The sequence below is a fragment of the Fukomys damarensis genome, unplaced genomic scaffold (assembly GCF_012274545.1).
Source record: "Fukomys damarensis isolate Sample0158 unplaced genomic scaffold, DMR_v1.0_HiC HiC_scaffold_39, whole genome shotgun sequence".
Taxonomy (NCBI): Eukaryota; Metazoa; Chordata; class Mammalia; order Rodentia; family Bathyergidae; genus Fukomys; species Fukomys damarensis.
The window spans coordinates 15,146,212-15,163,576 of NW_022900951.1; positions in this window are offsets into that span (position 1 = coordinate 15,146,212).

Below are 17,365 nucleotides of genomic sequence, written 5' to 3' on the forward strand. Positions count from 1 at the left end.
TTTTTTTTTGCTTAAAAACTGCCTTCATCTTCATTCTCTTTCACCAGCTATGTTTTCATTGACCTTTGAGATGAATATATTCTGACATGGGCAGGTGGAGTTCATTTGCTGTTTGGCGTAGTTGGTGAAGGCAGGGGTTGGGGCCAGCCCAAGACTGTGATAATAAAATATTTTTATGTGTTTTTGGACTGTTCTCTATCAAGCTGTCCCTTTGGACATTTATGCATAGATTCAATAAATATTCGCTTACCTACTAGGTACCAGGTACTACACTAGGTTCTGGAAACAAAATGAGCGAGATTTCCTCCCAAACCTCAAAGAACTCCAAGTTTAGTGCAGTGCCGTCCCACCTGTTTTTCATTTTCATCCCTTGAAGGAGCCTCATGATACCTTTTCTTGTCCTAATAGGTGGTCCCCCACTTCTATCCAATGAAATTTGAAATCCACAGACACACTGTCTGTTTATGTATTTATGGCCCTCTGGAAGGCCATCAATCAGTGTCACACCTAAGATTTGGTGCCTCTTCCAGGACTAAATTTTGCCCCCTTGGGGACCACGTTGCTCCCATTGAGACCACGTGGTTTAGTAGGAGAGAATGAGGTAAAAAAGAAATAACAGTATAATAAAATGTTGTGATATTATCAAGGTAAAGCCCTTACTTATATCCAAAACTACTTACATGCCAAAAGCCTGGGCTGGAGGCTTTGGGAAGTAAAATCAATAAAATAATGTCTCTACTGCCTAAGCATTTACAGTAGAACAATCCTTACTTTGCTTCTTTACCCATTTTCCCTCCATAAATTTTCTTGAGTAACTAATAAATGCTGAATCTTTTCTTTGGTCCAGTTTTGCTCCCTTCCTTCTACTGTCTTCAGATCCTAGAACTTCTGTTCTCTTTGAATTTATTCAGATTCCTTGTCTTCCCCGATAAAAGATAAGAACATGATCCTTTTGTGGTTGAAACTACTCATTAGCTTCCTTTCTTAGGTACAGAATTACATTACCAACATAAGTAATTTCATTACCCACTGTAGCTTGTAGCTGGGGCTGACCAGTGTGAGGGAGGTAAAAAGAAGTTTTCACATTGGATGTTCAGGACTTTAGCAGGGTATAGAGCTAGCATGTGCCTTTTAGCTTCCCTTTTTTCTTCTTTTCTGCTGACTGGAATACATATATGATGACCTGAGCTCCAGCAGCCATCTTGACGTCTGAGTGGAACTTGGAGACGGAATGCTCATGATGAAGATGATAAAGCAAGAAGAGTAAAGGGCCTAGGTTCTTGCGGACCATGTGATTTCCCTCCCAACATTGGCCTACCTATTTCTGTATTTATTATACATGAGGGAAAAATGAACCCTTATGTGTTTAAGCCATTGCTGTTTTGGGTTTTCTCTTTCCAGCAGCCAAATATGATACTCATTAATACCTTCTAGTGGTAGCATTTCCATTTCAATAGGCATTAAAAGTTTAACCTAAATGAATTAAATTGTCCCACAGTTTCAGGCAGAAACCAGCAGGGAGGATTTTGAGGCCGTAGATCTTTTGGGGGATTTTGAGATGCTTTTTGGAATGCAGTCCTAATATCTATAAAATTAGGAGCTGCATTTTGTAATTATCTTCTCCCTTAGTAGCCCCATAATGTTATTCAATCTGTAAGATGACTTGCTATTTTCTTTTCTTTTTTTCCCCCAATGAGGATAGAACCCAGGGCCTTCATGCTGAGCTACATCCTCAGCCATTTCTCTCTTTATTTTTGGGACAGGGTCTCACTAATTCACTAAATTGCCCAGGTGGGGTCTGAACTTGTGATCCTCCTCCTGCCTCAACCTCCTAGACTGCTGGGATTATAGGCGTGTACCAACACACCAGGATAAAAAGCTATTTTCTTATGAGATTACTCACTTTAGTTGTTGATCGTTCATTTAAATTGTTAAGTGTAAAAAAATATTTTAAAAGAAGTGTATAAATATTTAGTTATCAAGTTTTGATTGGTTTTGATAAAAATCCTTCAACTCTCTAAAAGTGTAATTTAGATTTGTGTTTGGGCACTCTTATAATGTGTGTTTTTTATTTGTTTCCTGGGCTGGTGCTAAGGAAATAAAAAAATTTAGAATTAGGCTTTGATAAGCCACAATTATCTTAACGTATACCATACATTCCCATAGCAGAACAATCCAGGAAGTAAACTGGTGCCGGAGCAATGTAGTTCTAAGCAGAGCTATCTCTACTTAGTCACACTACCATTTAAAAAGTCAATCCTATCACCTTGGAAACCATATGTAAGAAGAATTCCAGTGGGTAAGAAAATATGAATCATGAGGGCTGGGAAAAGGAAAATTAGATTACTTTTATGTGATACCGTATTAAAGCCATTTTGTATATGGTTATCTTACACATCATTTGATACTGAATTATGACTAGGGATGGAGGTCCCAGGACAAGTATTTAAATGTTTTCTTACCTAACCTCTAAGAAATTTGGAACCAGTGTGAAGCTACAATTCAAGCTTGTATTGCTTATCTCTGCCTTCATTTCAAATGCATACAGATTCGCCTAAACACAAGGCCACTTATCCACCTATAAAATTACATCCTAAATGTCCAAGTTTTCCAAAGAGTGCAGTTAAGCTGCTGATCCCCTTGAGCTAGCAATAAAAAAAAAGCCCCTTTCCACACAGATCTTGGGAAAGCTATGAACAGCATCTTGCTGAAATTTGCCTGATCACATTTTCCAGAAATGGCCCCAAATGTTTATTTTGGTTTGTAAGGATAAAAAATTGCTGGCTGGTTACTATAATATGTACTTTGACAAACTGAGTATGAGCCCTTGGGACTTTCTAACTTCACATTCCTGAATAAGAAGTAGTAATCTCATGGAAAGGATCAATATCCATGAATATGTAGATAGAGCTACACGAGCTGGTTCCTAAGTGGAGGGTCAAAACAATCAGCACCCACCTAAAAAACATGTAACTTTAGATGTAAGATTAGTTCCCTTCAAAGCTCAACAGATGCCTTAAAACAAATAAACAAAAAATCTAGCATTAAAAAAAATTATACTGCCGGTCATGGTGGCACACGCCTGTGATCTCAGCATTCGAGAGGCTGAGACAGGAAGATCACCATGAGTTTGAAGCCAGCCTTGAATATATAGTGAGTTCAAGGCCAGACTGAACCAGCGAGGTAAGATTGAACCCAGGCTTTGGTACTAAGCTATGCCTTCAACCTTTTTTATTTATTATTTTGAGGCAGGAGCTTGCTAAAGTGTCCAGGCTAGGATTGAACTTGTGCTCCTGCCTCAGCCTCTAGAGTAGCTGGGAATAAAGATGTGCACTGCCATGCGTAGCGCTAATAACCTAGGTTTGAGAAGAAGGCGATAAGTGTGGAACTTGAGTGGCCAGGATCTGTAGCAGATAGTTCTGAGATCAAATATTAATTTATTAGTCAGGATTCCACAGGAAACAGAAGGCACCCTCAGCTGAGATCCGCAAAGATAACTGGATGAAGAGGCCATTTACGGGGATATGGGGCAGAGTTCAGGGAGCCAACAAGAGAGGTCAGAGCCACCAGAGACTAGAAACAGTGGGAAGCTCTTACTCCTCCTAGGCTAGAAAGGGAAACGGGGGAGAAATGATATTACAAGCTCCCAGTAAGAGCTGGTGCTTTGGAGAGGGGCCAACCAACTGGCAGAAGTGATAGTCATAAATGGAGATGTTGCTGTTATAATCATGCAGGCAGAGCAGGGAAAAAGAGGGGAAGAAATCTCTCTCTCTCTCTCTCTGTCTCTCCCTCTCCCTCTCTCTCCCCCTCCCTCCCCCCTCTTCACCTCTTTCTTCCCATCTGGCAGTCACTTGTGGTTGAGTCCCATCTGCCGAACCCAAACAAAACCCAGGCTATCAGCACGCTGCAAACTCTGCAAATGGGGATAGAAACAGTACCCACTCCCAAAATTTGTCTTGCGGATTCAGTGAGACAGTACATGTGTAGCCCTGAGCATAGTTCCTGGCACAGAAGAAACACCCAATTAATGTTGGCTAGTGTTCTTTATTGTAAGGGCCATGGAAGATACAGATATACTTACTTGTTTCAATTTATGACCAGTTTAGAAGTCACAGTTAAGATGTTTGACTGAACAAGAATTTTAGACGTATCTCACCCAGAGTCTTTTCAGAGTCTGTCTTTTTTCATTATGACTTTGTATACCTTAACATAGCAAGCGGTGTATCCAACAGCAACTTCACCTCACTCAAGCCTGGACACTTGCATGATCCATTCAAATAATAAAGCACAAACCAAAGAATGTAGAGGAACTTCTTCCCCACTCTTTGAAAAAAGAATATATTAAAAGTTCAAGTATGAAAAAGTCCAAATCAAAAGACTTGCATGTGGACTCATAAAACACCCACATTCTAGATTCTTCAGCTCCCCAAATTCTTCCCCACCTGCCGTTGATGCTTAAAATTCTACTATAAAGGAATAAAGCCTTTCCTTCTGCAACTGCAGTCAAGATATGAAGTGAAAATGGCCCTTGGGAGAGAACCATGTTGGCCGAGAGTTCAAATGCTTCCCAGGCAGTGAGTATTCATAGAAAGGGGGAGAGAGGAGGCTGCTTCTCCCCAGGACCCACTAAGAGACAAGAGAAGTGGGAGTGTTTCCCACCAGCTGGGCCAGGGAAGAAAGGTCCCAGGCCTGGGCTCAATTAAAAGAGGTGTAACTAAGTCTGAGGCAGCACAGCCAGCTGCAGGGGAGAACTGGAACAGTTTTTGACCAAAGCCAAGGTCAGAGCTGGGAAGTTAATTTCACCTGTGCCAACCAAAAGGCGAGGCCAGGACAGAAAATTGGTATGGAATATTACTTGTGCCTGAGGGCAGTGGTCAAAATATTTAACAGCAGATAGAGTAATGCAGAGACACAAATATAGAAATATAGTGTATGTAGATGGAGATAGACCTACTTGGATATATGGTACATATTGTGTATTATTCAAAAATTAAATGTATGGAATTTCTTTCATTCCTAAACTTTGTATGTTTATATATCATGGAACTTCTTATTAAATCATTCACTAAATAGTTCTTGGGGGGTGGTGAGGCGGGGTTCAGCTCATTAGGTAGTTGAGGCTGGCCTTGAACTCACAGCGATCCTGCTGTCTCAGCCTCCCAGGTGCTGGGATTCCAGGCATGTACTACCACACCTGGCTAAATAGTTCTAATAATTATAAAATTATTTGTAAGTTTTTAGAACATCTTGGTACGGTCTTTTGTTTAACATGGGCTATTTCTACAAAATAATGCCCTGAGCGAGCAATAATTTAAGGCAGAGAACAGCATCAAATTCTAAGGGCAGAAGGTTTTGCTCAGTGTCAAGGTGCTTGCCTAATATGTGCAAGGCCTTGAGATCCATCCCCAACACTGGAAAAAAACGTTTTCTAACAATAGCACCGTTAACCATCCGAGTAGTCATTTGGTAACTCATAGTCTCAATTTATATACAATTCATCTTAATATCATATTTTTCATGATGCTGATGCCTACTTCAGCCTTTGCTGAATTTAGAACATTGGAATTTGAAGACTTTTCTAGCTCTGATAACTCTATTTGAGAATTTTGTGTATTCAACTTTTTTGGGGGGGATCATGGAATTTCATGCTTAAATCTTGAAAATCGTTTGCTAGAATTTTATATAAGACTAATTGCCTTAATTTAAAAACAGTCTTTGCTCCTTCAGTCCACCGAAGTTCAGAAACAGCATTTGGTTAAATTTCAGATTTCAATGTCATGTTTTTTGTCCTCTTATTTGTCAATAAACAAAAAAATCTATTTTTAATTTTTTAGGAGACTGTTAGGGATTCTGTTTTAAAATTACTTATTAGACAAATGGAATGTTATCTCTTCATGAGTGCTCGGATAATAGGTGTGCGCCTCCATACCTGTCCCTTAAAGATTTAACTTCAGAGGCTGCTAAGTATTTTCTATAATTGGCTAGGGGGTAAATATTTTAGGCTTCAGAGAATACGTGGTGTTTAGAGCGACTCCTGGATTCTGCTGTCATGTGAGAGCAGTCACAAACTAGAAATGAATAGGTGTGGCTGTGTGCCAATGAAACTTTATTTATGGACCTTGGAATTTGAATTTTATATAATTCTCATGTGTCATAAGGGATTTTTCTTCTTTAGTTCATACACCATACAAAACTAGGTAGAGAGTCAGATTTGGCCTGTGTGCCTGCAGAACAATTCCTGCTCCGATTTACTTTTTTTGCTTTTTACAGTACTGAGAATTGGATTCAGGGCCTTTGCACTGAACTACATCCCCTGCCCTTTATCATTTTTTATTTGGAGGTAGAGTTTTGCTAAGTTGCCCAGGCTGGGCTCAAACTTGCCATTCTGCTGTGTCAGCCTCCCTGAGTGCTGCGATTACAGGTGTGTACTACCACGCCCAGCTTGATTTACATTTTAATACATTATCCAAAGATAATTGAGCACAGTGATTTATTTCCACATTAACATATCTAGGGAAGTGTTTAAAATTTTGGCTAACACCCCATTTTTTTTAACTAGTGGGGTTTTCCTGAAAATATTTGTCATTTCAATAACTTTTCTGAAGCACTGAAAAATAGTTTGATATATTACTCCTTTTGCTTCTATAGTGTCAACAAAACCCACTGAACTACCTTCTGGGTCTTGAACTTCATAATTTCTTAGTTATTAAAGTACTTTTTCCTACAGGAATTAGAAATGCTAATTACTCTGATTTACCATTGCTCATATACATGTATCAAATTAATATTACTATACCTCATAAATGTGTACAAATATTGTATGTTAACTCATAACATTTTAAATACTTTTATGTGAAATAGTTTGCATGCCTTTGATAATTATTAGAATTTTTATCTCCTTGCTTCAGATGTTTTCTTAAAAATTATTTTCTCATTTCACTAGATAAGTTCTGCAGTAAGGAAGATTTTAAATTCAGATTGCATTAATATTATTACATCCATGTTATTAATTTTCTTTGAAATTCTCATAAAAATTTCCTTTCTGAAAAAGTTTGATTATTTTTAACTATACAGTAGATGATGTTTAAAATTCTAGTTGTGTTTTCTAAATGCTTTCCAGTTGCTTTTTGACATTGTGATCAGATTTTCAAGGACTTGTTTACTATTTCAAAAGCTTTATCATATGGAATTAATTATTGATATTATTTTAACTTTTTATTCATTGGTGACTGTGAATTTGTTTTTTCCAGAGCCACGAATTTCAACATTATATGATTGTCATTTTGATAAAAACACATTTGGCACTTTGAAATTTGAGTGATACAACATCTAAGTACACTCGAATGTGTAACATTTAGGTCAGGAGGGATAATAAGCTACTTGGATTTTTAGTTGAAATAATTAAGCTTGTTTCAACTATAGAATTACAAATTATTTGACTTTAGGCTGATTCTTTTAGCCAGAAGGTGTAACAGGCTACAGTTTATTACAGAATCATTTCTTAGTTGTTTTCCTTCAGATGCAGAAGGTTCATGCTGAAGCTATTTTAAGGAACATTAAGACGATTATCCAAATTTCCTTGTCTCTCCATTCTCTAAAAATTCTTGAACTTATAAATATCAGCAAATGACACACTTACCATGCGCTCATTTTAATGCTCTAACAGCACATCAATGCACAAATGGAATCATTTAAAAGTCACAGCAAGTAAGTGATTTGAGAATAACAAAATGATAGCTTCCTAAACCACAGAATGCTTCATAAAGAAGGTGCAATGCAATTCTAGCTGCATGGGAAGCTGAGGCAGAAGGGTGGCAAGTTCCAGACCAGCCTGGTCAATTTAACCCTGAAATCAAATACCAAAGGGCCAAGGATGTAGCTTGGTGGTAGAGTTTAGTGTAATCCCCAATACTGAAAGAAAGATGGGACGGGGGTGGGGGCACGCAAACAGTGCTGCTGCTGTGACATGTTATGAATGGCAGATGGGATTTTGTCTCAGATGTTACTATGAAGCCCCTTTTTTTCAATGATTATCACAACAGCCTGTCTCTGGACTCTCAAGGTTAATGCCTCTCAAAAGTACGAGGATAAAAGAGCACATCCATCCATCCATTTATTCATTCAATAAACACTTACTGAGCAACTAGTAGAGTCTTCAAAAAATATATAAATGGAAGTCATGTCTAATTTGTAGTTGTAAATCAAGCAAGAAAATGTTAAAATGTGTTCCATTTTTCTGCCTTAAAAATATACCTTTGTAAAATAAAATAGCAAAGTGTTTAGAAGAACTGTATTTAATTTTTGTGTCTGGATTTTTTTTGGATGTACTGATGATGTTTAAATAAGTAGTGAATTAGACATAATTTATAAACACTTATGTATTTCTTAAAATATGTTTGATTCATTTCAACAGTATTATGTTATTATAATCAACATTTTTCACATAATTTATCTTCCCTTGAAAAGAATGGTTGACAATTAATGAATATTTCAGAATAGCTATGGAGAGGATTTGGGATGTTCCCAACACAAAGAAATGATAAATGTCTCAAGTGAAAGACATGCCAATTACCCTGATCTGATCATCACAGATTAAATACATATAGTGAAATGTCACATTGTACCCTATAGATATACAATTATGATGTGTCAATAAAAAACAGAAATATATATATATATATTAAAATTTTAAATTACATTTGAAGTCTTCATCAGAAATGAATATATCTTTGTCAGAAATGTAAATTAAGGTAGATGTCATAAATAACATTTTCATGTGTTTTGTTTTTGTTTTTGTTTTTGGCAGGGCAGTACTGGGGATCAAACTCAGGACCTTGCACTTAGCGGCAGTTGCAGTGCCACTGAGCTACATCCCCAGGCCCTTTCACATATTTTTTTAAAAAGTAAATTTTCATCTAAAATATACAAAAATATATTTTAAAGTTAAGTATCGGGAACAAGAATATTACAAAAGTTTAAAGGCAAATTGTTAACATGAGGGCTGAAAATTTTCAATTAATTCCTTTGAAATTTTAGTTCAGTCTTACTCAATTTATGAAACCAAGTTATTTGCAGTTCTAGCATCCAAGTGCTGTTCACTTGCCAATAAAGAACCAATAATGTTTCAGTGCTTTATATGTTTCCCATCTACCTGTCTGTCCATCCATCCATTACACACAAGGACTAATGAGTTGTTTGATCTTGCATAATGCTTCCCAGGCAGCCTGTAGAACCTCAGTGAATACCACACAAAGTATGAGTGTGTATGCAATTCCAACTTGAAACAAGAAGTGAAGGAAAAGCAAACGTTTGAAACTACTGGGAACAATAATTCACTCTGCAAGGATCTATTGCATTCATTATATTTGACAAGACATATTAATTAGTTTTTTTCATATCTAAACATTTCCACAACTGAAATCCTCTACACAGTCCAAATCTGTAAGTTGGCTGCTGTACAACCATGAATGTCTTTCTTTTATATTTTTAGCAAATAGCCTAAGTGATTAACTTTTGAAATTAAACTTGTTTACACTATTCAGTAAAATTATACAAAGAACAATGCTGCACTATTTGGGTTAGATTTAAGTCAAAACCATTCTTTAATTGGGAATTGTCAAATGTGATTATTCCAGAAATTTCTTAGAGCCATCTGATCAGACCATTTGTCTCTGAATATTACCTTACTTTGGAAGGTATTGGTATACATTTAATTTAACTCAGAAGTTTTCAAAATAAGCTGTAATTTTAAAACAGTGATTCTGTATTCAAACTAAAACAATGTAAATAGAATTTTCATTTCCAGATACAATAAGGAATCAAGGCATTTTGTACAATGTTCTAAACAAATCACAGTTTAAAAAAAAACAACTGTGGACTTACTTAACTTCCATCTCAAAACAGAAGCTACTCTGTTCTGCAACCTTGAAAACAAGGTGAAGAACAACCTACAAGCAACTTCGGGCAGGGATTGCTGAAACAAAACTCAAGCAGTTGTACCTGGACACCTCAAAAAAGTTTCAGGGAATTGACCAAAAGATCTGAATTCTATTCTTATTCTTTTTGGGGAGTGGTGGTGGTGGTAGTGACAGTTTTGGTGATTGAACCCAGGGCCTTCACACTGAGACACATCCCCAATCCTTTCTTTTTTTATATATATTTTTTTCTTCGAGACTCATTAAGTCACTAATGATGACCCTGGTCCAGGGGAGACCTTTCCCTTTAGAGGCTCAGCTTCCAGGTAGCTGGCTGTGTGAATGAGATGAGTGCCGACTCCAAACATAAACATTTACAATGGCTATCTTTGTTCTAAGGCCACAGAGTAAGAGTTGTGCCAGTGCATTGCCCAAGTATCCACTACGCTGGGTTTTGTATGTGTTGGTACTATCTGGGGCTCCCTAAATCTTGGGGTACAGGGTTTTTCTTGTCTGTATCTACTGGTAACAGCATTACTGAGTATATGTCAAGTATTGTGCTGCATGCTACAGCACACAGGTTTAAAAGGTGAAGTCACACATAGACCAATGACAGAAGACACATGAAGGAAGTACTGTGTGCTAAGTATGAAACTTGAGATAAACATAGGAGCTCTGGGTTGGATGGAGCTTACCTAGCTCAGCCTGGAGAAGACTTTCAAGAGATCAAGTTTGAAAAAGAGGAAGTAGAGGAAGAAAGGGAGTAAGAGCATTTCAGGTAGAAACAATAGCAGGGGAGTCGGAAAAAGTGGCATATTGTTTAGTTTGAGGTTGAACAGAGACTAGATGTATCAGGTTGTAGTGAGAGCTTTGGATTTAATCTCTTGAAAGTTAACCAGTGGATTTAAGGTAGGGAAATGATATAACCAGATGGTCATTTCCAAAGGTGTACTTGACGGTACACCAGAGGATACGTTGGACCAGTGCTGTGATCCAGGCCAGAAGAGAGTTATGGAGGTGAATATGACAAGTGACAATTGAAGTGACAGCAGGAATAGGTAGAAACTACAGATATTAGTGGCTGGTTGGATGTGGTGAAAGGAGAGCGAGTCATGGAGAAAGAGTGCCAACTTCCTGGGTTTTCTGGCTTGGGTGGCTGGCTGGGCTATAGCACTCTTCTCACAAGACAGACTATGGAGGAGAGATAGAGTTTCATAGAAAGTGAGTTAAGTTTCAGACATGCTTAGTGCAGGCACATTCAACAGTCCAGATGGGTTGACTCCATGGTCTGGCATTCAGAAGAATGTTCTGGGCAGGAGAATACAGAAGGGATGAAAGTATCAGTTGTAGTTAAAATCTTTGGAATGAATGGACTCATCTACAGAGAAATGATTGTGTAGTAGATGGTATATTTAAGAGTTGGGCTCTGATGCCAAACTGCTTGGATTTGTTATATTTCACTCATTATGATGCTGATCACCAAACCCAGGGCCTTAAGCACACTAGGCACTCTCACTGAGCTACACCCCCAACCCTACTGTTTGGATTTGAATCTCAGCTCTCTGACTAACTAGTCATGTGAACTTGGGCACGTCCTTTAGTCTCTCTGCCTCTGTTTCCACATTTGTAGCATAAAAGCAGTAATACTTACCTCATAGAATCTAGAACACTGAGTTATATAAGGGTTTCTTATGATGCCTCTTTTTTTTTTCTTTCTTTTTATTGAGGTTATTGGTACAATCTAGGTATACAATGCAATTACATTCATCCTTGGGATTCTGTACCTTTACATAATAGGTCTTGATTCTCATTTTTCCACCTGGATATTATTCTTTTCTTAGGTTTTTTTTTTTAATGGAATGTGCTGAATGTCTATAATTTTGTTCAGACGACTGCAGAACCTGGAAAAGCTGTTGCTGCTATCGATGCATAACATACTATTATGATGCCTCTTTTTAATGATCATTTTAAAAAATTGCAAGTGCAAAGGAAAGTTGGGTTGGAAGAGCATTCAATCCCTTTGACTTTATATGAGAGATTTTCACATATGAATTTTAGCTCCTCCATGGATTCTGACATGGCCATATTTCCTTTACAAATTGCCCAAGGTTTGACTCAGTTCCTTAAACCCAGCAGGTGATCAGTATCTGCTGGTTTAATGAAAACAGATTATGCTGTATTTGAGTCAGCCCCAGGTCTCTGTAATTGAGTATAAAAGCATAGAATCTGCCCCTGCCTCTCAGACCAAATCTTAAGGGACAGAATGGAGCTGCCATCAAAGGAAAGGGGCAAATGAAAATGAAGTAAAAGATATCTAACTCACTAACTCAGAGGTGCCACATTTTCATTCTGGGCTTTACATTTATTCCTTCTTATGAAGGCCATCTGGAGTTTGGCTTTTCTACTTTTATGAAGTAAACGTATTTTCAAGTGTTGGTTTCTTGGCTCTGGAGCTCACTGGGTAGACCTCAGCATTCAAAAATCTATCCTGAGAGCTGTTAGTGCTTTCCCACTCCCTACCTCCTTAATAAACTAACTTAAAGAGAACAAAGAAAGCCAATTTTAAGGTCCCTAAATGCAAACAACTTAATATTTTCCCAAGAAAGTCACCTATCTTCTCTTGAAGTAAATCGTCATTGACCTATTATGGAGTTTTCCAGAAATTCTTGAAATTTCTTAAATTTTGAGGTGTATGGTTCTGAAAAGAAAATTTGTTATGCTGGTTTTAATGTTGAATGGTTTCCAACTTGAATCCCTGGCAAGTTTCTATTCTCAGTTGAACCCTAGCTGGACTTTGAATTAATTCTAGTAAATGCTGGAGATGGGCACCTTGCCTGTTGTCAACTTCACAGAAGTAAACTGTGGCGTCATCTTAGTATGTTTTTCTTTCCTGTATTTGGAATCACATGCCTGGCTAATAGCTTCATTATTATAATTTCTAGTGTCCTATAAATCTCATTAGAGAAATATTTTAAATATGATTCCATAAAAGATATACACAACACTAATTACAAGTTCTTCAAGTAAATTTATATCACAGAGTAGAATTTTTAAAAAGGCATGGATTAAAATTGGGATTGGGGCTGGAAGTGTAGCTCAGTGGCAGAGTGCCTACCTAGCGTGCACAAGATTCCCAGTCACAGCAACCCCTAACCTCCCCCTATACTGAGACTGGATAAAGGCAAGAATGTAATGCAATAGGGTGGGATGGTCTATTCTATTCTCATTGAGTTTTTAGGTACACAGTACAGTTACGTTCATCATTGGGCGCTTGTACCTTTACATGACAGGTCTTGGTTCTCATTTTTCCCCTTACCCCTGCCCTCCCTTCACCCCTCCTCCCTTCCCTATTTACAAAAACTTTATTTCAACTTTTTTCATTTTCTTATATTTTTTCTTTTCCCTTATTTCCTTCCCCATACCCTTCCCACTTCCCTTATACCTTTAGCCCTTTGTTTTCTTCCTATTACACATGGTCAAGTTTACCACTAGGATCTTATTTACAATTATAGATTTTCACACCAGAGAAACTATTCAGTATTTAACACATGTGTGACATTTATTTCACTTAAGAGTATACCCTGAATATGCATCCATTTTCCTATGAATGACTCTAATTTCTCATTCTTTATGGCTGAGTTGTATTCCATTTTATAGAAAAACCACATCTTCTTCATCCAGTCTCCCTGGGGTGGTCTATTTTTGAAGGTGACAGTACAGTATTACAGAATTTAAAGAAAGTCAAATCAGAGGTCTTCCCACCCTGAAACTCAGACTGTTAAATCCCCTTTACAAGTTCTGGTACTGTTTGAATAGTCCAGGGAGAAGTAAGCATCGGTATCAGACTCTGTGAGTGCTCTGCCCATATTCTTTTGATATTCACCTCTTTACTCCTAAGACTATTTACTGAGTTCCACTTTTATTTGGACCACGTGCAGGCCAAATCTGGAGTGCTGGAAAGCTGGTGCTTCTGGAAGCAGTTCTAAATGGATGATGGGTGGGAAACTGATGAATAACCCTCCACCTTTCTCATCCCTCGTAGGAAGAATTCTGCTGTGAGTCTACATGGCCCCTAGGGCTCCTCAGCAGGACTGAATTCGTTTCCCACAGCAGCAACTGGCTTGCTAATACCTGTTACTGGTTTCTTTTCTGTCTCTCACTTTCCCTCTCCCCAATCAGTGATCCCGGGATCACCTCCCAAACTACTAGCCCTTGAATCCTTCTCATGGGGCTTGCTTCTGGAGCCACCTAAACTAAGAAAATCCTTAGTTCTGAAACCCTAGTTCAGGCCTTACTCACCTCTCGCCTTGATGATTTTACATGTTCCCCAATGGGCCTCCCAGCCTATAGTTTCGTTTCCTTCCTTTTCTTACCACGCTTAGCTTCCATCTCATCCTTCCTCCAAAAGTATCGTACATGTTACTCCCCTTGCTGTCATTCTAAATGGAAACAAAAGGCCAAACCCCTGGGGTTTTTTTGTTTTTTTTTTTTTGAGACAGGGACTCACTATGTAGTGAGACTGACCTGGAACTCACTATGTAGCCCAGGCTGGTCTCAAACTCACAGCGATCCTCCTGCCTCAGCCTCCTGAGTGCTGGGATTATAGTTGTCCGCCACCACACCCAGCCCAAACCCCTCTCTTAATCTAGCCCATAGTGCTCTCCAGCCTTTGGCTCATAACACCTTTGATTGTGTCAGATGTGCCTGCTGACTTGCCCTGCTCAGGGCTGCTAAATATCTCTAGAATAAATAAGCTTCAGGGGGGATGAAAACAATCATCTGGGCATTATACTTTTACTTTTATCCTACTTAAGTTCAAAGTACTTTTCTTTGCACTTTTAAATTTACTAGAAATAGATTAGAAAAAGTTTCACTTCCCCAGTTCTTTCATTCCAGAGATAGGGCTCTTATCAGTCCAATTGGAACAAAATTCCACATGCTAAGGTCCTCCTGTAGGTTCTTATGCTGGAATTTAACTTTAGTTCCAGGAAGAAATTAAGCCCCTGGATTTTCCAATTGCTTTTCTATTGTGTTTAAACCCAGCCAATGGGGACTGTAACGATAAACACTTTCCAGATGCAGACTGGAGGAAGACGTCACTCTACGTTGGACTCAGCAACAAAAGAGGCCTCAGCTCTATCCTGGCTCTTCCCATAATAGCAAATACATCATTTAGCTTCTTGGAGACTCAGTTTCTTCATCTGTGAAACAAGTAAGTTCTAAGATCCAGTTTATAGTTAACATGCTACTAGCTAGTTACCATGATTTGAAGGTATGGTTGCTAGAAATGAATAGGTGGGCAGATTCAAAAGCTCAGATATTAATATAAATTTTGTCATTCGCCATATGGTTTAGTTGGTCCAAAAATCTTTCATTGTTTAAGTCCCTATCAATGGTTGATAAGTGTTACCCATCAGGCTGTGAATGAAAGTTAGATCCAGTGTTTGCTTCTCCCAGAAACCCTTTTCTCCCTCCGTCTGCCAGTACCTCTATGACCCTCAGACTGGATGACTATAACATGCTTAATTTGGTCCTGGCTTCCTCTTGAGAAAAATAAATATTAAATGTGAAATGAAAACCACACATGTAATAATATTGGGATTAATGAGGTGCTGAATTGTATTCCTACTTTGCTATTGTTGGCAAGTGTGCTATCCAGCTGAATTCAAAACTGGAACCATTCTCAAAACAGAAATATTAGCCCAAAGTTTTGCATTCTCTGTGTGGCTGTCATCCTACTGAAGTAGGCTGACAAAGCCTTCCACTTTTGGGAGGAAGAGTAGGCAGTACTAACATGGTGTGGTCTGGGGTTTCTCGAGTATGTTGCAGTTGAGTGGGCCAAAATAGTCCAGGTTCTTGTGTACAACAAGAAACAAATTGCCAAGCATACACCATAGTATGTAGTAAGTTTATTGAAGATCTTGGGGCAGCAGGAGGAATAGGCAGAAGGGCAAAGTGGGCAAAAGGGGCCTTTGTAACTCAGGCTTCCATCATTTACAGGGTCAGAAACCTGCTGGTTCTAGGTGCCTGCCAATCTCTCTTTACTGATGTCAGCAATCTGTGCAACCTCCTAAATTTAAACTTGAATAATCATTAGGGTGGTGTTGTGTTTATAGTTGAATGGAGAGAACGGAGGTGGCTCATGCAATTTCCCTGTTTTAGGGTTATGGAAGTGTGGATAGCTGTTAGGGTGGTGTGATGTTTGCAGCTGAATGAAGGAAAGGGGTTGGTTACTCAGCTCCTTTGTTTCTAACTGTTCTATTTAGCACCCCCCCCAGCCTCCAGACCACTCACAAAGGAAAAGAAAAGAAAGAGACAAGATCATTTCTACTGATTCAGCATTGGTGAAGGTTTCTGGGAAGAGTTGTCCATTGGTCATTACAATGTAAACTCTTTTTTTTTTTTTTTTTTTTTTTTTTTTTTTGGTACTGGAGATCGAACTCAGGTCCTTGCGCTTGCAAGGCAGAACACCGACAATGTAAACTCTTAATTAGATTCCAAAATCAACTGGTTTCCAAGCAGAGCTGGAAGGAGGCATGAATGAAGCTTTATGGTTGCAATTTCCTACATATTTGCATCCCTTTCTATTGGAAAGTGTTAGTCTCATTACAAATGTGAAGAAACTGGGTTTTAGGAAATTGATCCCCTAAGGTCACATAGTTGGAAAGCCACAGTTTAAATCAAGGCTTTCTGGCTACAAGTACAATAATCAGTGTGGCCACCACCCAATCATACCCTCACAAACACAAAAATATTTTTAAAATGTGCCTTAGCTACCATCTCTCATGACAGGTGGGGGTAACAAGTTGGAACCACCCTTGTGAAAAGCAATGTATAGTATATATCAAGACCCTTTTAAGTGTTTACACCTTTTGACTGTGCAATTCCGCTTTCAGGACTCTTCTTAAAAGTATTATCAGAAATGTGGATAATTGCCAGAGATTTATGCAAAATGATGTTTATTCCAATAATATTTAGAATAATATCCTTACAAGGGAAATGGCACAATCAATATAGCAGAGGTGCAGTTAGGCCAGCACTGACTCGAATAGGTTGGCTATTGCTATTCATTGAGTGGAGATTTGAATTAACTGATATACATGGGCATAGAAGCAGAAAGAGCATGGCCTCAAGCACGCAGCTGGAGTTTAGGTCTACAGAGTTATATCAGGTAAATTTGGTAGGGAATAAAAAGATGCCAACACAAGCTGGTTCACAGGGAGTGAGAATCAATTCCAGAAAAGCACAGATCTGGTGTGATAAGGTATATTCAACAACACATCTTGAGATTCCAAGAGGAACAGTACAGCATGCTGTGACACTGTAAAAAAGTCATATAGTGGCAGGGCTGTGTATGAGGGCAGAGAGCCACCTGTCTAATTTCTGTACACCTCAGGATCCAAGCAACATTGCTATGGGAACTTTTCTTCCTAAGGAACATAATGCAGAAA